Source organism: Pinus tabuliformis, chromosome 5_2 (assembly GCF_031772625.1).
Source record: "Pinus tabuliformis cultivar Carrire ecotype Pingquan chromosome 5_2, CPIR1, whole genome shotgun sequence".
NCBI classification, from domain to species: Eukaryota; Viridiplantae; Streptophyta; class Pinopsida; order Pinales; family Pinaceae; genus Pinus; species Pinus tabuliformis.
Genome location: NC_142306.1, coordinates 822,876,031 through 822,903,508, shown reverse-complemented (window position 1 = coordinate 822,903,508; position 27,478 = coordinate 822,876,031). Strand labels below are relative to the sequence as shown.

At 37.3% G+C, this 27,478-nt stretch overlaps 1 pseudogene; it reads left to right on the top strand.

The window, feature by feature from the left end:
* Positions 1-27,478, top strand: part of LOC149161832 (heterogeneous nuclear ribonucleoprotein 1-like) — a 42,251-nt pseudogene that overhangs the window by 13,586 nt on the left and 1,187 nt on the right.

Here is a 27,478-nt window from a genome sequence, read left to right as displayed (position 1 = left end):
GAGGAATCCAGTCATGAAGAGACCTCTAGTAGGGGGACATTTTGAGCCCAGTGGGCAGAGGGATCACATGTAGCCATACCTCCATGTGAGAGGTGGGGCAATTTGAAGTGATAGTCTGAAGAGGGATGAAATTGAGTAGGGTCCATTGAGTGGTTTTATCTCATGGACCGTACCTTGCTACAGGAGCCCAAAGTACATAGTAGCAGGAGGAATCAGTGGGATTGATGTATTCATAGATCAAAGTGAGAGAGGCTAGAGCAGTTAAATACTGAAGAAGCATAGAAAGGGTTGACAATAGTGAAAAAAGGAAGACTCAATAGAAGCATAGATTTTTCATTCGATAGAGGCAATAGTAGTAAGAGACTTTGATGACAGAGGCATAATTCTGATTCAGGTTGGATTTTTTTTTGTTTTTGGATTTACTGGAGTAACAAAACTAGAGAGAAGTGTTGTATGTAGAACATTCTAAAGGTTCAGGATCAGGATTGAGTTGAATACCTTTCTTGTTGAGAGGGAGTGTTGAAAATAACAACAATAAATGATAAAAATAGAAGCTAAAAATTCGAGTTTAATTCATCCTTGAATTAAACTGAGAATTAAAATCAAATTTTATTCTCATAGCAACTTGTAAATAGTTAATTAAGTTTAATTAACTTAATGAGCTTATGAGTTTCAAGTTGGAAATATTTCTGAAGTCATGTATACGTTCTCCCTATATTATAGGGGTCCAGGATGAGTTAAGTATGAGTGGTAATTAGTTAACTCACTTTATTGAGTTAAGTCCAGTTAAATTATTTGTAAATTGTTTTAGGAACTAATACTGAGTTAAGACTTAGTGGATGCATTAGTGCACTCAACTAATGCTACTCCAGTGAACTAAATATTCCCTCATTAGAAACTCATGCCTATCGATTATGAGAAAGACCCAGTTGAGACTAGAGTGTAGGGATAGTGTACTATTTGTTTTAGATTTTTCTGAGTTTCACTGATAGTGCATGCATTCAGGAACTAAGGAATTTCCCTTTAAATACAAGATAATTCTCTCATGAATTGTGCAAAGAATTAGAAGGTTAGAGGCTTGGAAATTTGGTTAAGTATTGGCCAAAGGAAGTCATCAGGTGGAGGATAGGAAATACTTGTGCAGGTTAATCTCAAGGATGAGTAGAGAATATTATATTCATCCAAATTCTTTGACCAAGGGTGTAAGGAAATAATGGCTTTGCGAGTAGTATAAGAGGCTAAGGTTTGGCTTGATCCTTCTTGTGAGCTGGGAGATTGATCATACTAAGTGCTGGGATTTTTCTTGTGAGTACAAGCATTCTATTATCATCTTGGATTTCTAATTAAAGCAATACAGATAGTGGAGTTTTGAATCGTGGCTTTCCCTAGATACTTATTTTGATATGTGCCATTTATTTGTCTTCCTCTTGCTATTATTTTTTCATCGATCTATTGACTTCCCTTGGTTGAAAGTATAAGTAGATTCTTGTCATGTGCTTCAGTAAATTTCATGAGCTTGTGAATCTACAAGATTTTCTACATCCTTTGAATATCTCAGGCAGAAATTAGGAATGATTTCTACCTCTTCACACTGATAATTGTTCTAATAGGCATGTCATGTTCAAGCAGAGTTGCAGCTATAAATGCATAGATTTTACTTTCTATACGCAGATGGTATGAAAGAGGTTTCTAAGTTAGACAGTCGTGTATACTCCTCAGTAATAGAAAAGGAGTGGCACATATTTAGGGGGGGCTTCCAATATACTTTAATCATTTTATTATTAGTAGTATGGATCTGACATTGGTTTGATGTAGTATGTTGGTGATGCCATTATGATTTTTAAAATGATGATTGATTCATATAATATGATGTTATCTTGTTGTTTTTGAGATGGTTCTTGTTGTATTTATTGGTTGATGAGATGGATATGATCAGAGTTGATGGTTGCTAGAGGTTCAGGGGGAGTAGATTATATGATTCTAATAGTGCATTATTGGAATCATGATTGCTTGAGTACTTCTAATTGTGTGAGGGGTTTATGATGAGTTCATATCATTACTACTTTATGCTTCTTAATGATGAGTATGTTTGTGATATTGTCTATGTTGCTACTATCATATGCTTATGTTGCTATATGGTGAATAATGGTTGTTGATGACTATTATGCTCTTGCTACCTCATGGTGGAGGTTCTTGTTTTTGGTTATAAGTGTCCTATATGTATATTGATGTAAATGTCATGAAAAGGCACATGTTGTAATCATTGTAAAATCCATTCATGTATGGGAAATTGGGATCAAGTCATGTTATGTATGTAATCAAATTATTTTGGGAAATTGATGTAATGTTGGGTCAAATATGTAAGCACAATGTGTTGGGTGATTGATGTAATCATGAGTCATTAGTGATAGGAAAATTCATATTTGGTTGAGACATAAATCCTTGCAATTTTATTGTATATATTTAGAGGGTCCAACATAGGGTCGGGGGGAGCATGGTCAATATGTAGATTTTTTGTTTTATATTCAATAGATCAACCCTACAACAATAAACATTACAAAGGAAGCACTTCATTCATCCTAGTTCAACCCTTTTCCCTTGATGTCAAAGGGGGAGAGAAGCTTGGTGTTTGGAGAAGAATGATTGGAGAGAAGCTTGGTGTGTTTTAGAGAACACTTGGTATTTTCAGGTGGTGTCCAAACACCAAAATAATTACCATCAAGTCCAAAGGGCGAGATTATTGGCATTATGCTTAATATGTTGTTGTCCTTAGTGGAAACTTGATTGATAAATATGTTAACATTGTGATAACATGATATCATGAAATTTTATACATATTTTACACTCTATAAATAGAGAAATGATAGTTCAAAGATAGATGGATGATAAAGGTGAAGTTTGAGAAAGTATAGGCAGATCCTATGAAGAAGGGTCACATACATATGCAGGTCTTGTAACTAAAAGTCATGTACTTAATATGACCATGATAATTTGGATACCAGGGTCATTACCATGGTATTGGCCCATATTAATTGGAGTGGAAATGGTTATTTAATTGCGTCAAAAATTACTAATGACATTACCAAGGGAACTACGTAAGGTACTGGTTAAAGCTAAAACTATATAAGGAGATGGAGATCAAGGTATTATGTGTGCATGTAATGGATTATTCATATGTGATCTGATCTAAAAACAAGTGTGCACCAGGGAGCAAGGAGAAGACTGAGATCTGAAATATCTGAATAAAGGTTGCAAAGAGTAAAGTTGTGTTTGCAGCGAAAGTTCTCAGATATGTGCAGAGGTTTTTATTTGGCCAGTCACGTTCATACATAGATCTATTTTTTGGTAATATCATAAAAATTATGTGAATTTATTCAGTATGTTGGGATCTATACGTGCGTTTTATGCATGTTAGTTGTGTACATACATTGATTTATTTCATAGATGTCAGGTATATGTTCTAGGGTTTTTGCAACATGGATTGATGATGACATTTGATGAGTTTTTCTTTGTTTGTTGTCATCTGTCAATGATGTATCTGTCTTGATGATATGTGTCAGACAATATTCATTGGGTTGAATGTGGAATGAAATATTGATTGGTAAGGACTCTATAGTATGGTGATTTGATATTGATTTAGTGATCCGTTATTGGTTCAATGATTTATGTATGGTTGAGTGATTGATTCACTGTTATAGTAATTCATGATTCAATGATCAGTAATATGAGATCTGTAGGTAGGACTTAGACATAGGAAGCATGCATATACGTGGGTTTTATTTTGAACATTCACATAAATATTTTCATGTTTATGTGTTTTGGTTTGGTTCTAAATTCAATGGTTGGATTCTTTAGAGATTTAGTGGCTTTACAGTGCTTCAGTGATTTCAGATTCAATGTTTTAGTTTGACATGTTGGTTTATTGTTGATATGGGCCTAGTTTACAAATATGACACAAGGTGGCCTACAAGTTGTTTGATGATTATTTGACAGGTGGATCCAGTTTGAAACATTCTGAAAAATGGTCCTCAAGGAGCTGATGGTTGCATCCATCAGTAAGGGGGTAGGAGCTCCCTTTCGGTATTAGCTAGTAAATGAGATTAGGTGTTTTAAGCTCCCTTCTAGTAGGTGTTGGAGAATAACTAGAGGTTGTAGCCTCCTGCAAGTGGGTGCCTACATGCTTATAAGATTCTGCATCAATACAAAAATGTAATGAATATTTTGTTTATAAAATAAGAAATATGATAGAGACAATGACAACGGTAGTTTTCTCCGATAGTGAGTTTCCACCTAAAATCCTGGTGTTCTATGTGTGTTTCTCATATGTTGTGATATATTTTTATTTTTTACTACATACTAGAAAGTTATTTATTTAATGTGTAATGATCAAAGATAACCATCCAATGGAACACATGAAAAATTAGTAAAATGGAAATACATTGTTTTCCTTCTCTAAAGTCACGTACATACATAGGTTTCTTTAAGAACACTAGCATACAGAATTTAGCATATGAAATTTGACTGTTAGAGTTAATTGAAAATAATGATTCACACCCCACCATCCCCACCCCCCCTCCCCCTCTCAGTATTTTCTCCAACATTTTAAAACATATATCCTACCACTACCTAGCTGTTAGGAAACCAACTCACCAAAAGATAGAAAATATATATCAATGCCTTAGAATTCAGCCTCTTCGAGGGGGAAACCTCCTTTACATTACACAAATGAACAATTTATAGATGATAAAAATGACTAAACCTCCCTTCTATATATAGGAGTCTAAGGGGTCATAATATAATCAAGCCGACATAACAGTAATAACATAAGGGCACAAAAATAACAATAGTGGGTTTCTATGGGGCATATTAATAACAATATGGGGACAATAGGGGCACAATAATAACAATAAGGGATACAATGACAATAGTAATGGGGGAATCACTAGTATTATAGGGGCCTAACATGCCCCTCTCCTTTCAAAAATCGTTGTCATCAATGCTTGAGTAGTTCTAGATGCTTTTGTATAAAATTCTCATCCTCCCATGTGGAATCTTCGATAGATAAGTTCTTCCACTTGATGAGATACTCCGAAATTGATCAATTTCGTAGCTGTCGAGTTTTTATTTCTGTGACTGCTTCCGGTTCCAATATGATTTTTCCTTCCTCGCTAGGTTATGGAAATATGGTTTGAACTAGAAGCTTTTCACCTATAACCTTCTTTAAACATGAAACATGGAAAATTGGATGCACTCGGGAAGCTGTGATGGAGAGTGTGCAGGCGTTAGAGACAATCTCCCTAATCTACCTGCAAGTTCTTCAATGTCTTGATCAATTTCCCTCTCTTCTGCTTCTTCAGGCGCATCAGTCATTAACTGATAGAGGCATTTCTCCTATCGGGCAACAATTCTAAAAGAATTGCTTTATAATACTATCGGCTTTACACTATCGCACGGTAATTCTAAAAGAATTACCTTATAACACTATTGCGGCCTTATATTGTCCCTTTTCCTTTGCCCCGATGCGATATCGGCGATCGCTATCGGCGGATCTCCAAAGTGCCACTGTCTCCAATATACTCCGCGGACCCGACGCACTATAGGCTCCCTTTTATATGGATTTCGGGTCCAGCCTATCGGTGGTCCCTTATCGGCGGTTTATAATGAAATGGGTCTGCGGACCCGACGCCTCCTTCAAACTGCTCTCTAAAATATTTCGGATCCGTTTATGGAGCGTACAGTCCTGAGCCCTTGCGGACCCGATACCCATTAAGCTCCACTCTATAGTATTTCGGCTCCGGGATATCGAAGCTCTCCCACTTAGCCGTACCAAAGGCTCCTTTCGGACCCGAAATCTTTATACGCTGCACTTTATAATACTTCGGCTCCAGAATATCGGAGCTCACACAGTTAAGAGTTTAAAGGCCCCTCCCGATGCGATGCGCTATTGATTCGGACCCGATAAGGGTAAGAACCAATATTAATAATATTTGACGTCCGCTATAGCACCCGCTTAATGGAAAATTGCATGAATCCTTAATGTAAACTGAAATATACGCGGAATTTATAAAATGTAATTAAAGGGCCTGCGGCGCAGCAATGAAAGGGAAACTCTTCAACATCGTCGCACTATCCAATAATCTGTGTATGCATACTACAGAGTCATTAATAAGAGACGCTAAGAGAACAAATTTTTCAAAATAATAATATGGCACTCGCCCCTCTCCTCTGTCTCTGGAGAGCTTTGCTGCCTCTTTATTTATAACTAAGGATAGGCCCTCTCGGTCCTTATCCGATACAAAGAAAAGCATGCTTTACAGGATGATTTAAAGCTTGAAAAGCTCTATTACAAATAGCATGATTTATTGCTAGAATTTATTCTATTTTTTAACTAAGAAAGCATAGAAATTGCAGGCTAAAGGACCCCACTCCCTTGCCTGTAGATTGTTTTTTGATTTTTGAAATAATTTGGAAGAATTTTCCTCTCTAAGTTACATGCTCCCACATCAGACTCCTGAGGACAAAATTCTTCATGGGCTCCTATCCATGAGCTCATCTGCAGATTTGCCTAATTTCTGTAGAATGTCTTCTGTAGTCCAAGTAGCTTCAGCAATCGGCTGTCCCTTCCATTTCACCAGATACTGGAAATATTCTCGTCCCCTTGTCTTTTTATACACTTTCTTATCCAGAATTCTTTCTGGCTGTAAATCCTTGGTTGTGGGTAACTGTTTTACCCAGTCAATCTCTAGAGTCTCTTGATCCTGTCCTGTATCATCTGCAGCTTCATTCTCATACTTGTACAAGTCTGCAACATTAAAAATCGGTGATATTTCCACACCAGGTGGTAATTCAATCTCATAAGCATTTGTAGAGAATTTCCTTAACACCCTGCATGGTCCAATTTTCTTGGATTTTAACTTATTATACTTTCCCTTTGGAAATCTCTCCTTTCTGAGGTGCGCTAAAACCAGGTCTCCAACTTCAAAGTTTATTTCTCTTCTCCTCATGTCTGCTCTAGTTTTATATTGAATGTTGTTGTCCTGTAGCTGTTGTTTCACCTGTTCATGTATAGCCTGCATTCTTGAAGCAAAGTCTTCACCTTCTGCACTTCTCATTTCTTCTTTTCCCAAATTCCTTAATTCAGATATTCCCCTTGGGTGCATTCCATAAACAATATGGAATGGGCTCTGTCCTGTGCTTCTGTTTGGTGAGTCATTATATGCATATTCAACTTGTGGTAACACTTGATCCCATTGTTTTGGATGTTCTACAGTAAAGCTCCTCAAAAGATTGCCTAAACATCTGTTCACAACTTCAGTCTATCCATCAGTTTGTGGATGATAGGCAGAACTGAAACTTAATTTAGTTCCCAGCTTCTTCCATAGCGTTCTCCAGAAATGTCCAACGAATTTTGAATCCCTGTCTGAAACAATTCTTTTGGGCAATCCTGTAATCTTACAATTTCTTTAAAAAACAAGTTAGCAATATGAGAAACATCACTAGTTTTATAACATGGAATAAAGTGCGCCATTTTTGAAAATCTGTCCACTACAACAAAAGTTGAATCATAGCCCTTTTGAGTCTTCGGCCATCCGAGCACAAAATCCATACTTACCATATCCCAAAGCCTATCTGGAATTGGCAATGGAATATACAACCCTGTGTTCTGGCTCCTTCTTTTTGCATACTGGCAGACTTTACAATTTCTTACATACTTCTCTACTTCAGATTTCATTTTCGGCCAGAAGTAAAATCTGTTTAGCTATTCAAAGGTCTTCTCTCTACCAAAATGTCCTGCAAGTCCTCCACTATGCTTCTCTTTGATTAAATTCTCTCTCATTGAACAGTTGGGTATGCACAACTGATTTTTCTTAAATAACAGTCCATCTTGTATAAAATAATCCAGCCACTTGCTCCTGTCCATCAAAACAGGATTTTTACAAGCCTCAAATGCCTCCTTAAAATCTGAATCGGTCTCATATAATTCCTTAAGAAAATCAAAACCCAACACTTGGATTTGACTTTCTTGCAGCAATACACTTCTCCTACTTAAGGCATCTGCGACTTTGTTTGATTGTCCAGTTATATGCTTCAACACAAAATGAAAGCCTTGAAGATACTCTACCCATTTAGCATGTCTCTGGCTGAGTTTTGGCTGCTGCATTATAAACTGCAATGCATGGTTATCTGAATAAAGAATAAATTCTTTCGACATTAAATAATGCCTCCACTTCTTTAGTGCTTGCACAATTGTGTAAAACTCCTTACCATAAGAAGAATAATTCCTTTTTGCATCATTTAGCTTTTCACTGAAATAAGCTATTGGTCTATCTTCTTGGCTTAAAACTCCTCCAATTGCTTCTACGCAGGCATCACACTTAACTTGAAAAGTTTTGTTAAAATTGGGAAGAACCAAAACAGGCTTTTCAGTTATTTTCTTCTTTAATAGCTGAAAATTTCTTTCTGCTTCAGCAGTCCACTTAAATGGCTACTTATCTTTCTTTATGGTCTTGATAATAGGTGCATTAATCTTACTAAAAATTTTAATGAATTTTCTGTAAAAACTAGCAAGACCATGAAAACGCCTTACCTCAAAAATACTTTTGGGTGAAGGCCACTCCACAATTTCTTTGATCTTGTCTGGATCCATCTTCAATCCTTCAGCTGAGATAACAAATCCCAAGTACACCAGCTCCTCTTTCATAAATAAACACTTCTTCAGATTCAACAATAATTTCTCTTGCTACAACTTCTGTAAAACATAATTTAAATGCCTCAAGTGTTCCTCCTTGGATCTGCTATAGACTAATATGTCGTCCAGGTATACTATTACAAATTTACCAATGAATTCTTTAAGAACTTCATTCATAAGCCTCATGAATGTACTTGGTGCATTGGACAACCCAAAAGGCATCACTCTCCACTCATATAATCCTTCATTGGTCTTAAAAGCGGTTTTCCATTCATCCCCTTCTCTTATCCTTATCTGATGATAACCACTTTTAAGATCTAACTTTGAAAAATATTTTGCGCCAGACAAGCAATCCATTAAATCTTCAATTCTGGGTAATGGAAATCTGTACCTGATTGTAATCTTATTGATGGCTCTTGAATCTGTACACATTCTCCAGCCTCCATCTTTCTTCGGGCTCAGCACTGTTGGCACCGCACAAGGACTCAGGCTTTCCTTAATCAACCCCTTGTCAAGCAATTCTTGCACCTGTTTCTTAACTTCTTCATTTTTTGCAGGAGTCATTCTATATGCTGCTTTGTTAGGTAGACTTGCTCCAGGAATCAAGTCTATATGATGACTGATTTTCCGAATTGGCGGTAATTCATTAGGCAAATCATCAACAATAATATCATAATAATTCTCCAGCATTTCTTGAATTTCAATGGGTAATTCAGAAATTTTAGTAGAAGTCAATATTACCTTGGGCTTACAAATCACAGCAAAATTTACCTCATTTTCTTCAATCTGCTTCAAGTATTCCTTCCCTCCAAGTAACAGAGTTTTTGGACCAGTCTTCTGTCCCGATACATCTTCTTCTTGCAGAGGCAACAATGTATGATTAACACCATCTTTTCCAAATTTATAGGTGTTTCTCTTCCCGTCATGTATGGCTCCTCTATCATATTGCCAAGGCCTTCCAAGCAATATGTGACACACATCCATAGGCATCACATCACAAATAATTTTATCTTTGTACTTGCCCACTTGAGATTCCACTTCACACTGTTCACTTACCAACAGTTGATGTCCCTTTCGTAACCATGACACCTTATAAGGTGTTGGGTGCTTCATTGTCTTCAAATCCAATTTCTCCACTACTTCTGTAGAGACCAAATTATCAGTGCCGCCACTATCAATGACCATCTGACAACATTTCCCTTGGACTTTGCACACTGTCCTGAATAAAGTTTTCCTTTGTGGCGGTTCAGCAGCCACCTCTTTCACTGGCTTAAGTAAGACTTTATTAACCACCAGAGATTCACCTCTTTCTGGTGTATTTTCTTCTTCTGCTACCGTTGCCGCTGGTGCTTCTTCTTTAGCTGGAGCAACAATTGCATTCCTCTGCTTTATGTCTGCATTCTCTGGGCACTCAAAAGCTCTGTGTCCCAGCTTGTTACATCTGTAACATCTTATTTCTCTGCCTCTTCCTCTGCCTCCTCTTCCTCTGGAAAAACTCCCTCTGCCTCTTGCATCACCTTCTCTGGTTGCATGCTGGGTTGAGCTACTGCTAGCTCCATCTCTAGGTGCTGTAGATCTTCCTCTACCACCTTGACTTCCTTTTCCTCTGAAAGTCCCTCTCCCTTTGGCAGACTGCTTCCTTATGAGTTTTTCCTCAGCTTTCAGCGCTATCTGATAAGCTTCCTCTACTGTTTTAGGAGACAGTAGACTTATCTCATCCTGAATGTCCATCCTGAGGCCATTCATGTATCTAGCCACCTTCTCATCTGTGTCTTGGGCTTCTCCAGCTCTTATGCTTACTTTATAAAACTCTTCTGTATATTCTTTTACTGTTAAACCTCTCTGTCTAAGATTTTGCATTTGTCTAAACAACATTTGCTGCTCATTACTTGGCAAGAACTTACCTCTTAACTTTGCTACCATTCGGCTCCAGTTCTTGATTGGCTGCTTACCAAGTCTCTTCCTTTCCACCTGCACACCATCCCACCAGAGTGCTGCGTGGCCTTATAACTTGGTGACAGAAAACTTTATTTTCTTCTCATCCTATGTTTCCTCGTAATCGAAGAATTTCTCCATGCTGTTAATCCAGTCGATCAATTCTTCTGGATTCAGTCCTCCTTCATATACCGGTACTAATTGGTTCCATGGCCTGGCTGTGGATTTTAACATTGACTGAAAGAACCTCATCTCAGGATTAACCTGTACAACTTCCTCCTCTTCAACAGCTTCAATTTCGGGCTCACTGACATCTCCATCATCTATATTTCTATCTAAAGTTAATGCATCCACTCTAGCTCGCAGCTCTTCTACTGTTTCCATTAGTTCAGCATTTGCAGCAGGTCGTCCTCTTCCACCACGTCCTCGTCCTCTTCCAACTCTGAAATCCATCCTTCTTCTGCTCCTGAGATTCAATTCAATGTCAGTTGATGGCTCTGATACCACTAATGATGGCGAGTGTGCAGGCGTTAGAGACAATCTCCCTAATCTACCTGCAAGTTCTTCAATGTCTTGATCAATTTCCCTTTCTTCTGCTTCTTCAGGCGTATCAGTCATTAACTGATAGAGGCTTTTCTCCTATCGGGCAGCAATTCTAAAAGAATTGCTTTATAATACTATCGGCTTTACACTATCGCACGGTAATTCTAAAAGAATTACCTTATAACACTATCGCGGCCTTATATTGTCCCTTTTCCTTTCCCCCGATGCGATATCGTCGATCGCTATCGGCGGATCTCCAAAGTGCCACTGTCTCCAATATACTCCGCGGACCCGACGCACTATAGGCTCCCTTTTATATGGATTTTGGGTCCGGCCTATCGGCAGTTTATAATGAAATGGGTCTGCGGACCCGACGCCTCCTTCAAACTACTCTCTAAAATATTTCGGATCCGTTTATGGAGCGTACAGTCCTGAGCCCTTGCGGACCCGATACCCATAAAGCTCCACTCTATAGTATTTTGGCTCCGGGATATCGGAGCTCTCCCACTTAGCCGTACCAAAGGCTCCTTTCGGACCCGAAATCTTTATACGCTGCACTTTATAATACTTCGGCTGCGAAATATCGGAGCTCACACAGTTAAGAGTTTAAAGGCCCCTCCCGATGCGATGCGCTATTGATTCGGACCCGATAAGGGTAAGAACCAATATTAATAATATTTGACGTCCGCTACAGTGCCCGCTTAATGGAAAATTGCATGAATCCTTAATGTAAACTGAAATATACGCGGAACTTATAAAATGTAATTAAAGGGCCTGCGGCGCAGCAATGAAAGGGAAACTCTTCAACACCGTCGCACTATCCAATAATCTGTGTATGCATACTACAGAGTCATTAATAAGAGACGCTGAGAGAACAAATTTTTCAAAATAATAATATGGCACTCGCCCCTCTCCTCTGTCTCTGGAGAGCTTTGCTGCCTCTTTATTTATAACTAAGGATAGGCCCTCTCGTTCCTTATCCGATACAAAGAAAAGCATGCTTTACAGGATGATTTAAAGCTTGAAAAGCTCTGTTACAAATAGCATGATTTATTGCTAGAATTTATTCTATTTTTTAACTAAGAAAGCATAGAAATTGCAGGCTAAAGGACCCCACTCCCTTGCCTGTAGATTTTTTTTTTTATTTTTGAAATAATTTGGAAGATTTTTCCCCTCTGAGTTACATGCTCCCGCATCAAGCTGCAAGAAGCTCCAATTTGTATGCCATAGTACCAATATTTTGTAACACCTTGTACGGACCATAATACTTTGGTGATAATTTATTATCCTTCTTAGCTTTCTTGAGGGACATTTCTTTATATGGTTGTAGCCATACGAATACCCAGTCACCTACATGAAATCTTCTTTTACTGCCATGTTGGTCTGCCTGTTGTTTCATTCTATTCTATGCCAATGTGAGGTTATCCTTTAAGAGTTGGAGAACTTGTTGTTGATGCTCAATATGATCTTCCATTCCTTGAACCTTAGAATTTTCTCTTAAATATGATGTGATGGATGGTGGATGATATCCATAAAGTGGCATAAATGGGGTCATTTTTGTTGCAGTATGGAAGGAAGTGTTATACCACTATTCAGCCAAAGGAAACCATTTGACCCATTGTGTATGTTTATCAGATACAAAGCAACAAAGATATCATTCCAAATATTTCTTTACTATCTCAGTTTGCCCATTAGATTGAACATGATAAGATGAACTATGAGCTAACTAATTACTGAGACAAGAAAGTAATTATGTCCAAAAATTTCCAGTAAAAATGGGATCTCTATCGCTTACAATAATCTTTGGGTTTCCATGTAGCTTTTGAATTGTTTCCATATATGCAGTAGAAATTGTACTAGCTTTAAATGGATGTGATAATGCATAAAAGTGTGCATACTTGGCAAATCTATCAACTACCACCATGATGACACTCTTTCCCTCAGACTTGGGTAAACTTGTGATAAAATCCATTGAAACCTCCTCCCAACGTTCGCTTGGAATGGATAAAGGTTGTAATAAACATGGGGTCTTAATTGTTTCAACTTTATTTTGTTGGCAAACCAAACATTCCGCCACAAAATTTTAAATATCCGATTTAAGGCCATCCTAAAAAAATTCCTTCTTAACCCTATGGCAAGTTTTTAAAAATCTTGAGTGCCCTCCTAAGGGAGAAGTGTGAAATTCCATAAGAACATTTTGTTTGAGTTGGGAATTCTTACATAGGTATAACTGATCTTTGTACCATAATGAATCATTTTTCCAGCTAAATGTATCAGATGTACTGGGATCTTCTTGTAACTTTCAAATGAGTTCCCACACTTCTTTGTCATTCTTCTATTCCTCCCTTGCTTGGTTTATCCAATCTGGTTGGATAATAGAAATGGTGCACAACAATGCTTCCACATCCTCATCCTTTCTTGAGAGTGCATCAACCACAACATTTTTCTTCCCTTTTTTGTAGATGATTTCAAAGTCATAACCCAACATCTTTGTGACCCATTTTTGTTGCTCTTTAGAGGATAATATTTGTTCTAAAAAATATTTAAGACTATCATGATCTGTTTTTACCATGAAGTGTCTTCCCATTAGGTAGGGTAGACATCTCTTAAGTGCATGTAGTATTGCCAACATTTACTTCTCATAAATATCTTTGTTTAAATACCTTCCCTTGATTGGACGACTTTTGAAAGCAATGGGTCTTTCATCTTGCATTAAAACAACACCAATTCCATTTCCTGAAGCATCACATTCCACAATAAACGTTTTTGTGAAGTCTGGCGTAGCTAAGACCGATTCTTGGCACGTTGCCTCTTTAACTTGTTTAAAGGCCTTTGTTGCTTCTGGAGTCCATGAAAATGCATCTTTCTTCAATAAGGTTGTTAGAGGTGCTGCTTTTCTCCCATAATTCTTAACAAACTTGTGATAATACCCTGTCAACCCAAGAAATCGTCACAGATGCTTTATGGATGTGGGGACTTTCCATTCCTTAATGGCTTTAATTTTACTAGGGTCTACCTTAACACCTACATGAGATACAATATGACCCAGATATTCCACCTCTTGTACTCCAAAGAAACATTTGGAGCCTTTTGCATATAATTGTTTCTCCTCCAATAGTTTGAGCACCCTATCAACATGTTCAACATGATCCTTCCAAGACTTGCTATATATTAGTATATCATCAAAAAATACTAAAACGAATTTTCTAAGGAAGGGTTTGAAAATGGAATTCATCAAACCTTGAAATGTAGAAGGTGCATTGGTAAGGCCAAAAGGCATGACCAAAAATTCATAATGGTCCTCATGAGTTCTAAATGCTATTTTCGAAATGTATTCAGTCTTCATTCTGATTTCATGATATCCTAAACAAAGATCCAACTTGGTGAAGTAAATTTATCCATGCAATTCATCCAATAATTCATCAATGACAGGAATGGGAAATTTATCTTTAATAGTGAGCTTGTTCAGCTCCCTATAATCTGGACACATGAGCCATGATCCATCCTTCTTGTGCACCAATACTACTAGAGTAGAGAAAGAACTTTAACTAGGTTGAATTATACCAACCTCTATAATTTCTGGAACCATACGTTCAATTTCACACTTTTGGGCATAGGGATATCTATACGGCCTAATGTTTGGAGGAACAATTCTTGGAATCAAATGAATAGCATGGTCATGATCACGAATAGGTGGGAGAGCTTTGGGAGTCTCAAATACCTTGGAATGATTGTCTAAGACTTTTTGGAGATCTGTAGAAATAGATGATTTTGATGTGGGAACCTCTAGTGAACATAACTATGCAATTACACCTCGTTGTTCCTTTTTTAGAAGCTTTGTCATACCATTAGATTTGATTATCTTTCCCAGTTTCCCTGTAATACCCCTTAATTCAACTTTCTTTCCTTCTGCAAAAAAAAATCATGAAAGGTTCTTGAAAATTAAAAGTTATTATACACAAGGATTGTAACCATTGGACTCCTAGTACAACATCAGCACCACCCATGGGAATGGAAAGCATTGGGCTATTCAATAAATATTCGCCCATGGATAGCTTGATATTATGTCACTTTCCAAAGCAATTTATGGTTCCTCCACTTGCAACCATCACTTGACACTCTAGCACTAGATATAGGAAGTAATTCAATTCCTTTGCTATCTTACAATGAATAGATTTATGGGTACTTCCCGAATCAATCAACACTATTACCTTTTTCTTCTGAATATGTCCTTCTATCTTGATAGTTTGAGGAGTGGTAATTCCATCCAATGCATTACAAGATATCGTTGGATTCATTTCTTCATTATCTAGTGTTTGTTCCTGTAGTATATCCTATTCTTTTGACATTTCTTGTTCCTTTTCTTCCACCTCTTCACAATATATGTAGAATAATTTCTTCTCAGCACACTTATGACCTTTAGTGTATTTTCTATCACAACTATAAGAAAGCCCTTTTGTTCTTTTTTCTTCCAATTTTTGTGGTGTTAGCCTTGTAGGTTGTCGAAGGCTAGGGGCAATAACACTTCCATATTTATAGTTGTGAGTGGTAGGCTTCCTGGTTGCTGTAATTTTGCTTCCATTTTTCTTGCTAACTTGAATGCCTTCTCCAATGAATCAGGTTCCCAAAGGCAAGCCTCATCTTGGATATTATCCTTTAATGTCCCTATGAACACATCAATCCTATGCTCCTCTGGAATATCTTTTACCCTTATGTTCAATTTTTGGAATTCCTCAATGTGTTCCATCATTGAACCCTTTTGTTTGAGATTTATCAATTGGCTAAAAAAGGTGTTGCTTTTTGTATCCTCATAATGTGCTATCGTTTCTTCCATAAAAATTGCCCAAGTGATAACTTTTTTTATGAGAGAAAGGCCATCGATACCATACAAACTAATTTGGTTCCAAATATAAAGTTCCAAAGCTTACCTTTTTGTGTGTTTTGCACATTATGGAGATCAAAAAATTGCTCCATCTGTAGTATCCATGTTCCGGGATCCTTGCCATCAAACTTCCTCATATCAATTTTTGGAACATGGTGGATCTTCAATCTAACATTAGAGTCTATGTGTTATGAAACCAGCTCACAAAAAGATAGAAAAGAGAGATCCACGCCTTAGAATTCAGCCTCTTTGAGGAGGAAACGTCCTTTACATTACATAAATGAGCAATTCTTGGATGATTCAAATGACAAAACCTCCTTTCTATATATAGGAGTCTAAGGAGTCACAATATAACCTAGCCGACCTAAAAATAATAATATAAAGCCACAAAAATAACAATAGAGGGATTCTATGGGGCACAGTAATAACAATATGGGGACAATAGGGGCACAACAATATTAATAAGGGATACAACTACAATAGTAATGGGGTAATCACTAGTATTATAGGGACCCAACATGCCCCTCTCCTTCAAAAAAGTGTTGTCCTCAACGCTTGAGTAGTTATGGATGCTTCTGTATAAAATTCTCATCCTCCCATGTGGAATCTTCAGCGGATAAGTTCTTCCACTTGATAAGATACTCTGAAATTGATCGATTTCGTAGCTGTCGAGTTCTTGTTTCTGTGACTGCTTCTAGTTCCAATATAATTTTTCCTTCCTCATCAAGTTCTGGCAATATTGTTTGAACTGGGAGCTTGTCGCCTATAACCTTCTTTAAACATGAAACATGGAAAACTGGGTGCAATCGAGAAGCTGCAGGAAGCTCCAATTTGTATGCCATAGTACCAATCTTTTGCAACACCTTGTACGGACCATAATACTTTGGTGATAATTTATTATCCTTCTTAGCTTGCTTGAGGGACATTTTCTTATATGGTTGTAGCCGTAGGAATACCCAATCACCTACATCAAAACTTCTTTCACTGCGATGTTGATCTGCCTGTTGTTTCATTCTATTTTGTGCCAACACGAGGTTATCCTTTAAGAGTTGGAGGACTTGTTGTTGATGTTCGATGTGATGTTCCACTGCTTGAACCTTAGAATTTTCTCTTAAATATGATGTGATGGATGGTGGCTGATATCCATAAAGTGCCATAAATGGGGTCATTTTTGTTGTTGTATGGAAGGAAGTGTTATACCACCATTCAGCCAGAGGCAACCATTTGACCCATTGTGTCTGTTTATCAGATACAAAGCAACGAAGATATCCTTCCAAACATTTGTTTACTATCTCAGTTTGCCCATCAGATTGAGGATGATAAGATGAGCTATGAGCTAACTGAGTACCAAGACAAGAAAATAATTCTGTCCAAAAATTTCCAGTGAAAATGGGATCTCTGTCACTTACAATAATCTTTGGGTTTCCATGTAGCTTTTGAATTGTTTCCATAAATGCAGTAGAAACTGTACTGGCTTTAAATGGATGTGATAATGCACAAAAGTGTGCATACTTGGTAAGTCTGTCAACTACCACCATGATGACACTCTTTCCCTCAGACTTGGGTAAACCTGTGATAAAATCCATTGAAACCTCCTCCCAACGTTGGCTTGGAATGGATAAAGGTTGTAATAGACCCGGTGTCTTAATTGTTTCAACTTTATTTTGTTGGCAAACCAAACATTCCGCCACAAACTTTTGAATATCTGATTTAAGGCCATCCCAAAAAAATTCCTTCTTAACCCTGTGGTAAGTTTTTAAAAATCCTGAGTGCCCTCCTAAGGGAGAAGTGTGCAATTCCATAAGAATCTTTTGTTTTAGCTGGGAATTCTTACAGAGGTATAAGCGATCTTTGTACCATAACGAATCATTTTGCCAGCTAAATGTATCAGATGTACTGGAATCTTGTTGTAACTTTCGAATAAGTGCCCACACTTCTTCGTCATTCTTCCATTCCTCCCTTGCTTCGTTTATCCAATCTAGTTGGATAATAGAAATGGCGCACTCCACAACCTCATCCTTTCTTGAGAGTGCATCTGCCACCACATTTTGCTTCCCTTTTTTGTAGATGATTTCAAAGTCATAACCCAACATCTTTGTGACCCACTTTTGTTGCTCTTCAGAGGATAATCTTTGTTCTAAAAAGTATTTAAGGCTATCATGATCCGTTTTTACCTTGAAGTGTCTTCCCATTAGGTAGGGTCGCCATTTCTTAAGTGCATGGAGTATTGCCAACATTTCCTTCTCATAAATAGCTTTTTGTAAAAACTTTCCCTTGATTGGACGACTTTCAAAAGCAATGGGTCTTTCATCTTGCATTAAAACAACACCAATTCCATTTCCTGAAGCATCACATTCCACAATAAAGGTTTTTGTGAAGTCTGGTGTAGCTAAGACCGGTGCTTGGCACATTGCCTCTTTAAGATGTTCGAAAGCCTTTGTTGCTTCTAGAGTCCATGAAAATGCATCTTTCTTCAATAATGTTGTTAGAGGTGCTGCTATTCTCCCATAATTCTTAACAAACTTGCGATAATACCCTGTCAACCCAAGAAATCCTCGCAGATGCTTTATGGATGTGGGGATTTTCCATTCCTTAATGGCTTTAATTTTGCTAGGGTCTACCTTAACTCCTTCATGAGATACAATATGACCCAGATATTCCACCCCTTCTACTCCAAAGAAACATTTGGATCTTTTTGCATATAATTGTTTCTCCTCCAATAGTTGTAGCACCCTGTCAACATGTTCAACATGATCCTTCCAAGACTTGTTGTAGATTAGTATATCATCAAAAAATACTAACACAAATTTTCTAAGGAATGGTTTGAAAATGGAATTCATCAAACCTTGAAATGTTGAAGGTGCATTGGTAAGGCCAAAAGGCATGACCAAAAATTCATAATGACCCTCATGAGTTCTAAATGTTGTTTTCAGAATGTCTTCAGTCTTCATTCTGATTTGATGATATCCTGAACGAAGATCCAACTTGGTGAAGTAAATTGATCCATGCAATTCATCCAGTAATTCATCAATGACAGGAATGGGAAACTTATCTTTAATAGTGAGCTTGTTGAGCTCCCTATAATCTGGACACATGCGCCATGATCCATCCTTCTTGTGCACCAATACTACTGGAGCAGAGAAAGAACTTTGACTCGGTTGAATTATACCAGCCTCTAGCATTTCTGCAACCATACGTTCAATTTCACTCTTTTGGGCATAGGGATATCTGTACGGCCTGATGTTTGGAGGAACACTTCCTGGAATCAGATGAATAGCATGATCATGATCACGAATAGGTGGGAGACCTTTGGGAGTCTCAAATACCTTGGAATGATTGTCCAAGACTTTTTGGAGATTTGGAGAAATAGATGATTCCAATGTGGAAACATCTAGCGAACATAATTGTGCAATTACACCTCTTTGTTCCTTTTTTAGAAGCTTTGTCATACCGTTAGAGCTGATTATCTTTCCTGGTTTCCCTGCAATACCCCTTAATTCAACTTCCTTTCCTTCCACAGAAAATTTCATGAAAAGTTCTTGAAAATTAAAAGCTATTGTACCCAAGGATTGTAGCCATTGGACTCCTAGTACAACATCAACACCTCCCATTGGAATGGAAAGCATTGGGCTAGTCAATACATATTCTCCCATGGATAGCTTGATATTATGGCACTTTCCAGAGCAATTTATTGTTCCTCCATTTGCAACCATCACTTGACACTCTGGTGCTGGATATAAGAAGCAATTCAATTCTTTTGCTACCTTACAATGAATAAAATTGTGGGTACTTCCTGAATCAATCAACACTATTACCTTTTTCTTCTTGATTTTTCCTTCTATCTTGATGGTTTGAGGAGTGGTAATTCCAGCCAATGCATTACAAGATATGGTCGGATTCATTTCTTCTTTATCTAGGCTTTGTTCCTGGAGTATATCCTCTTCTTTTGACCTTTCTTGCTCCTTTTCTTCTTCCTCTTCACAATCTATGTAGAATAATTTCTTCTCAGCACACTTATGACCTTTAGTGTATTTGCTATCACAACTGTAACAAAGCCCTTTTGCTCTTTTTTCTTCCAATTGTTGTGGTGTCAACCTTATAGGTTGTGGAAGACAAGGGCAACAACACTTCCATCTTTATAGTTGTGAGTGGTATGCTTCCTGGTTGCCATAATTTTGCTTTCCATTTTTCTTGCTAACCTGAATGCCTTCTCTAATGAATCAGGTTCCCAAAGGCGAACATCATGTTGGATATTATCCTTTAAAGTCCCTATGAACACATCAATCCTATGCTCCTCTGGAATATTTTTTACCCTTATGTTCAATTTTTGGAACTCCTCAATGTGCTCCATTATTGAACCCTTTTGTTTGAGACTTATCAATTGGCTAAAAAAAGTGTTGCTTTTTGTATCCTCATAATGTGCTGTCAATTCTTCCGTAAAAATTGCCCAAGTGATAACTTTTTTACGAGAGAAAAGCCATTGATACCATACAAACTGATTTGGTTCCAAATATAAAGTTGCAATACGTACCTTTTGTGTGTTTTGCACATTATTGAGATCGAAAAATTGCTCCATCTGTAATATCCATGTTGCAGGATCCTTGCCATCAAACTTCCTCATATCGATTTTTGGAATATGGTGGGTCTTCGATCCAACATTAGAGTCTATGGAATCATGATTAACATTTCTTTTGTTCTCATCATGATTTTCCTTTACTACCCTTTCACCATTAGTGACCATTTCTTGTAGCAACTTATTCATATTTTTCTTCAACTCTTCCATCTTATCATCCATGCCATCAATTTTGGCATCCATGCCATTCATCTTAGCTTCCATGCCATCCATCTTAGCTTCTACGCCTTTCTTTAAACAATCCATATTAGCTTCTACACCTTTCTTTATACCATCCATCTTAGCTTCTACATCTTTCCTTAAACCATCCATCTTAGATTCTGTTGCTTTTTGTGCAAGAGACACTTGTTGCACTTGGTCTCGTAATTTTGATATATCATGTTCCATTTTTTCCTCTTCTTCATAAGCTATAATAGAGCTTTTAGGTTTCTTACTAGGTGTTTGCATTTTCTTTCCTCGGGGCATCAATTACCGATTCAAAATAATTTTTCAAACCAAGCTTCTGCAAAAATTTAAAAAAAACTACACACCTTTTTTCACTTTGTAGAAGCTTGATATTGAATCTGATGTATCTCTGCAATTTCAGATAATCCAGTTCTAAAATTGTGACCTATAGTAGCCCTCTGTGTCCTCTTTCCAATGCCACCAGTTTGATCCAAGGTGGATTCTCCAAGGAAGAGTGATGCACAATCTCCCAAGATGACCTGATTATAGACTAGGTCAGTAGAGTGAAATTGTATGACATGCCACGAGTCACTGTTTTGACCTTTGGATCTGAAAAAGATATACAAGAAACTGTAGTCTGTCCTCTTTCTTTACCTTCTTACGAAATTTCAATCTGATGCTTAGAGAGAACGTTATGATGATTTTCCCCAGGTCACCTGTTTGGAATTTAATTCAGAAGTCTGCAAAAAGAGCAACTTCCTCAGAACATATCTCCGCAAATATAGTGTAAAAAGCTCTGAAATGTGGACCCGCGATTCAATGTGACTTCTTCTCAAATGGGTTTTTTTTTTTAGCTTCTGAAACATCGCAGAAAAATAGTTATAGCAAAAATGCCACGATGCCCTGTTTGGAGCAGCGAAACCTTAGAATCCAAAGCTCTGATACCAAATGTTATGAAACTAGCTCACAAAAAGATAGAAAAGAGAGATCCACACCTTAGAATTCAACCTCTTGGAGGGGGAAACCTCCTTTACATTACATAAATGTGAAATTCTTGGATGATTCAAATTACAAAACCTCCTTTCTATATATAGGAGTCTAAGGAGTCACAATATAACCCAGCCAACCTAACAATAATAATATAAAGCCAGAAAAATAACAATAGAGGGATTCTATGGGGCACAGTAATAACAATATGGGGACAATAGGGGCAAAACAATATTAATAAGGGATACAACTACAATAGTAATGGGGTAATCACTAGTATTATAGGGACCCAACACTATGAAATCATGATTAACATTTCTTTTGTTCTCATCATGAGTTTCCTTTACTACCCTTTCACCATTAGTAACCATTTCTTGTAGCAACTTATTCAAATTTATCTTCAATTCTTCCATCTTATCATGCATGCCATTCATCTTAGCTTCCATGACATCCATCTTAGCTTCCATATTCACTTGCATGCCATTCATGTTAGCTTCCATGCCATTCATCTTCGCTTCATTTACCTTTAGTGAGAATGAAATGTGTTGTACTTGGTCTTGTAATTTTGATGTTGCATTTCTTCCTTTCTTCACGAGTCATGCTAGAGATTTGAGGTTGCTTACTAGGTGTTTCCATTTTCTTTCTTTAAGGCATTAATTAACGCTAATAATTCTTCACTATTCCCTTTGAATTCCTTCAAACTAATTTTTGAAACCAATCTTATGCAAAATTTAAAAAAACTACACACCTTTTTTTTCACTTCGTAAGAGATCGATATTGAATATGTTGTATCTCTGTAACTGCAGATCTTGAATATCTAAAATCACGTCCTATGGTAGCCCTCTGAGTCCTCTTTCTAACCTCACAAGTTTGATCAAGATTGGATTCTCCAAGGAAGTGTTATGCCAAATCTCCCACAATGACCTCATTATAATCTAGTCCAATAGAGCAAACTTGAACAATGTGCCACATGTCAATGTTTCAACGTTCGTATCTGAAACTGATACATAGACAACTACAGGTCGTCCTCTTTCTAAAGCTTCTTACTAAATTTCAATCTGATGCTCAAAACAAAAGTTATGATGATTTTCCCTAGGTCACCTGTTTGGAATGTAATTCGAGAGTCTACAAAAACCCTAACTTCTGTAGATCGTATCTTCACAAATGTAGTGAGACAAGCTCTGAAATTTGGACCCAAAATTAAGAATGATTTCGGCTCAAATGGGTTTTTTTTGTAGCTTCTGAAACATTACATAAAAAAAGTTATCATGAAAATTCCATGATGACCTATTTAGAGCAGCAAAACCCTAGAATCCAAAGCTCTAATAAGAAATGTTAGGAAACCAACTCACCAAAAGATAGAAAAGATAGATCAACGCCTTAGAATTCAGCCTCTTCAAGGGGGCAACCTCCTTTACATTACACAAATGAAAAATTCTTAGATGATACAAATGACTAAACCTCCCTTCTATATATAGGAGTCTAAGGGGTCATAATATAATCAAGCCGACATAACAATAATAACATAAGGGCACAAAAATAACAATAGTGGGTTTCTATGGGGCATTCTAATAACAATATGGGGAATATAGGGTTACAATAATAACAATAAGGGATACAATGACAATAGTAATGGGGGAATCACTAGTATAATAGGGGCCTAACACTAGCCCATGGAATGATCTGCTTTTGATAGTCCTATGAGAGGGTTAAAAGAGGAAAGCTTGATTAAGAAGGTGCATTGAAACTCATCAGTGGCTTAAGAGGGTTCCAATGTTCAATTTTACTATTCCATGCACTATGAGGAAGAGCTCTCCTTGGTCCAATAGAGTGAGGCAAGCCGAAGGGACAAGGTGGAAAGCTTCATGCTTCAAGGTTGTGTCATGAGCTCCAAAGAAAATAGAGGGAAGCTTAAAATTGAAATTTGACTAGTCAAGGGTGAGGGGAGGCCTGCTTCATCCTTACCTACTATGCCACATTCTCAAAGGAAGAGATAAAGGAGGGATTAGCGTGCATCAATGCGTTGGGAAGATGAGAAGGTGAAAGGTTCAACCTTCAAGACTGTGCTATGCGTTTAAAGGGAAACAAGACACCAAGGAGGGTGCAGTTTGACTAGTTAAAGATAGGAGGAGGATTCCTTAAGCCTTCCTTACTACACCGTGTTATCTATAGGAATAATTAGGCCAATCTTAGCCTCATATCACATTGGGTAATGGGAAAGGGTGAAGCTTCAGGCTTCGGGAGTGTGCCATGCACTAAAAGGAAGAGGAGGTTTCAGAGAGAGAACACTTTTGTTCAAAAGTGGGTCATTGTTTCTTTGTATTGTGGTTTTAACCCTAGGCTAGGACATTTTTACCCAAAAGTGGGTTCTTGACCACTTGTAGCACACTTTTCATTGATGGAGTCCATAGGTATGGAAGCACTTTTCTTAGGAGGGTTTTGACTACACTAGGATGCTAGGAGGATCTTTTCATTACATCTTTTTCCTTGGAAAAATGTTTATATAGGTCCATACTACTAGCTAGGATTACCCTATGTGTCATACAGGGAAAAAGTGACAAAAATTCAGTGTAGTGAGTCAATACAAGCAATAATGTTCAAGTGAATTCCCTTGGGAGGATCATAATGTGCAACTAATTTGTGGTAATCTTGAGAGGGGTTTATTGCACCAATATTTGGGAGTAAGATTTCATCATTGAGGCCTATGGATAGGTTAATATCTGCACTCAATGAGACGCCTAAAGGCTTCACAACTTGCATTATGCTAACATACCAAGGAGGGCTCTAAAATGGCTAAGTGTGGGATCCAGATACTAAAAGAGGGAAACACAGTTAGACTTGGCTCAAACTTGGCCACACAAATAAAACCATCAATACAAGCTAGTATAATACACAAGTATTTTGAATTACAATCACACCTTGAGATGAGAAAAAAGTGACACTTATGACTAAGTGTGACATTTGAAACAAGACATTATGACACTTAGAACACAAGTTACGACAATTGTGATGAATGTGATAAAAAGGAGTGCTTAGCTATAGGAATGTGTCTAGCACATGTTCTAATGATATGAAAGACCATATAATTTGAAAGAGTGTGCCACAACTAACTTTGATGATGTGAAATGGTATGATACATGCAAGAGTGAAAATCACAAAAGAGACACCTACGACATGAGGAAAACATAATACGACACTTGCAAAATGAGAACAACCTTGAAAGTCACACATGCTAGAGTAAAGATAACATGAAAAAGCCACTTATCAAAGTGAAAACAATAAATATATACAACCATGAATGTGAAAGTGACACTTGTGAAGGCAAAAATGTACAAACGACGATAATTGAGGAAACTTAGCAAAATAGAAGTATAAATGCAACGAAGTGAGGGGAACTGTCAATAAAAGCATGCATTGACTATCGACATGAGTTGAAAATTATATAGGAACTATCTTGATGGATGGTTTTATTCTCTTTCAATCTAGCATAAAGCAAGTGCTCTCATAAACCCATCAAAGACTAGGCATGTGTGTGAAAATGACTCGACGGTTTGAAACTAGGAAAAGCACTTCAATTCTTTGCAAAAAATCGAACGATCATGGAGTATCCATAGAGAAAAAAAGTCAAAAAATCCTCACTAGGCTCCAAAATTGAAGTGTGAGTAAAAGTTTGGATGGTGTTGATAGCAGCAACAAGAGACTCATAGTGACTAATGACATGGACTTTCTTTGATGGGTGGCATCGATGACACCTGTGTCTTTGTTTTGAATGCATCTTTCGGTCATTGATGTCTTCACCCTCCAAAGGGTCTTTCATCTTATGTATTCTTCAAGGTGCTTCAATCATCAATAATTCAATGTATTCTTTGTTCTTTGATGCTTCCTTTGCCTGCCTTCTTTGCCCAATCTTCTTCATGACTGCTTCCCATGCTATTCCTAAAATACATGTAGCTACAATCATTCATGACAAGCAACCATCATCCTAAAAATATCTTATTCTAACATGTTCATGTATATTTTTTGTCCATGCCTTAATAGTCCATGTGGAAGAAGAAAATATAGCTTCAGGCACAAGGGAAAACTTTGAAAGCCTTAAGGGATGAAGAGAAGGAGCTTCAGGGCCTTGGGATGCGCTCATGCGCTCAAGAGAGAGAGAGACTTAAGGGAGGGCATAGGGTGCATACCCAAAGGATTAAGGTTGAGGCTTTGGGATTCAAAATTGTGTTGTGGTTGCCACATTTCTCTTCATTCCACTACAAATTCCTTTAGAGGCATGCACTTTTCACACAAGGTCTTATTTATGTACAATGACTAACACAAAAAAAAAAGATAGGACATGACTAACATGACACACATATGACTAACATTGATGAAAACAAAATAAAAGTAAAAAATGTATAAGAAGCACAACTTAGAGCTGCTATTCGAAATAATGCTTTGAATGTAGACCATTTATGGGAAGGGGGTGAATCCTCTCGTCTAAGGGTTTCAGCTTGAAGGTATAATGATCGAGCTTCTCTTGAATGGTAAAAGAGTGAATCACAGATGTTGGAACTTTGTGTGTTTTCCTTTCTCTTCATGCACTTTGTCCCACTTTAATACTAAGTCACCCACATCGAAACTGTTAGCACATGCAAAATTCCTTTTGAACCAATGCTTAACATGGTTTTGATGGATGAGAAATATCTCTTTGGCTTTAATCCTTTCTTCCTCAAGTTTGAGTAAAGTATCTATCATGCTCTGAACCAGAGGAAAAGGTCTACCTTGGGACTCTTGGGAGAGTTGCAAGGTTGTGAGATATAGGTTTGAGGGAAAGATAGTTTCTTTACCCTAAACCAGAAAGTGCGATGAGGTTTTAAGGGAAGGATTAGGAGTTACACAATCAATCCATAACATGTTTGTCAAAGTGTTGTGCCAGTTTTGTTGCTCAGAGAAAATGGTTTTCTTGATTATGTAGATAAGATTTGTTTTTTTTATTCAACCAAACCATTTCCCTCTAAGAAATAATTAGATGCATGCTTTAATAAATCCCAATTTCTAATGTGAATTTATAAAGTTTCAATAATGAAAAATAAGTCGCATTATCAAAGACAAGAGATGTCAAAACACCAAACTTGGTTATAATATTTTTCTTCAAGAGTTGATGACATCCTAGTCATTAACTTTCCTTGAGGGAATTGCTTCTGTCCACTAAGTAAAATAATCTGTCGATATTAAAATATATCATTGTTCCTTTGATGAATGTGGAAATATCTATTTGATAACATCTACACCTGATTGTTTCAATGGTTCCTCTGCTGCTACTACTAGTAGTGGGGTAGATGAATTATGATCTAAACCAACACATATTTGACAAGTTGGGAACTTGTGGACATAAGCCATGAGAATTTATAAATAAAGTTTACCAAGAATAACCAGCCCTCATTACTTTATGTGGAATTGTATCGATTGTGTAGTCACCACCTTCGAGTCCATCGTGTAAGGCTTTTAGAACCTTCTTTTTATCTCAAGGCTCGAGGTATTTTAGCAAGACACCATTGTGGTGCTTTCTAAAAACCACTCCATGAACAAGCTAGTAGGATAGAGCTTTCATGCGAATTTCCATTTTTTGTTTATTTGATAAATGTGTGGGCAAGGTGTCGTG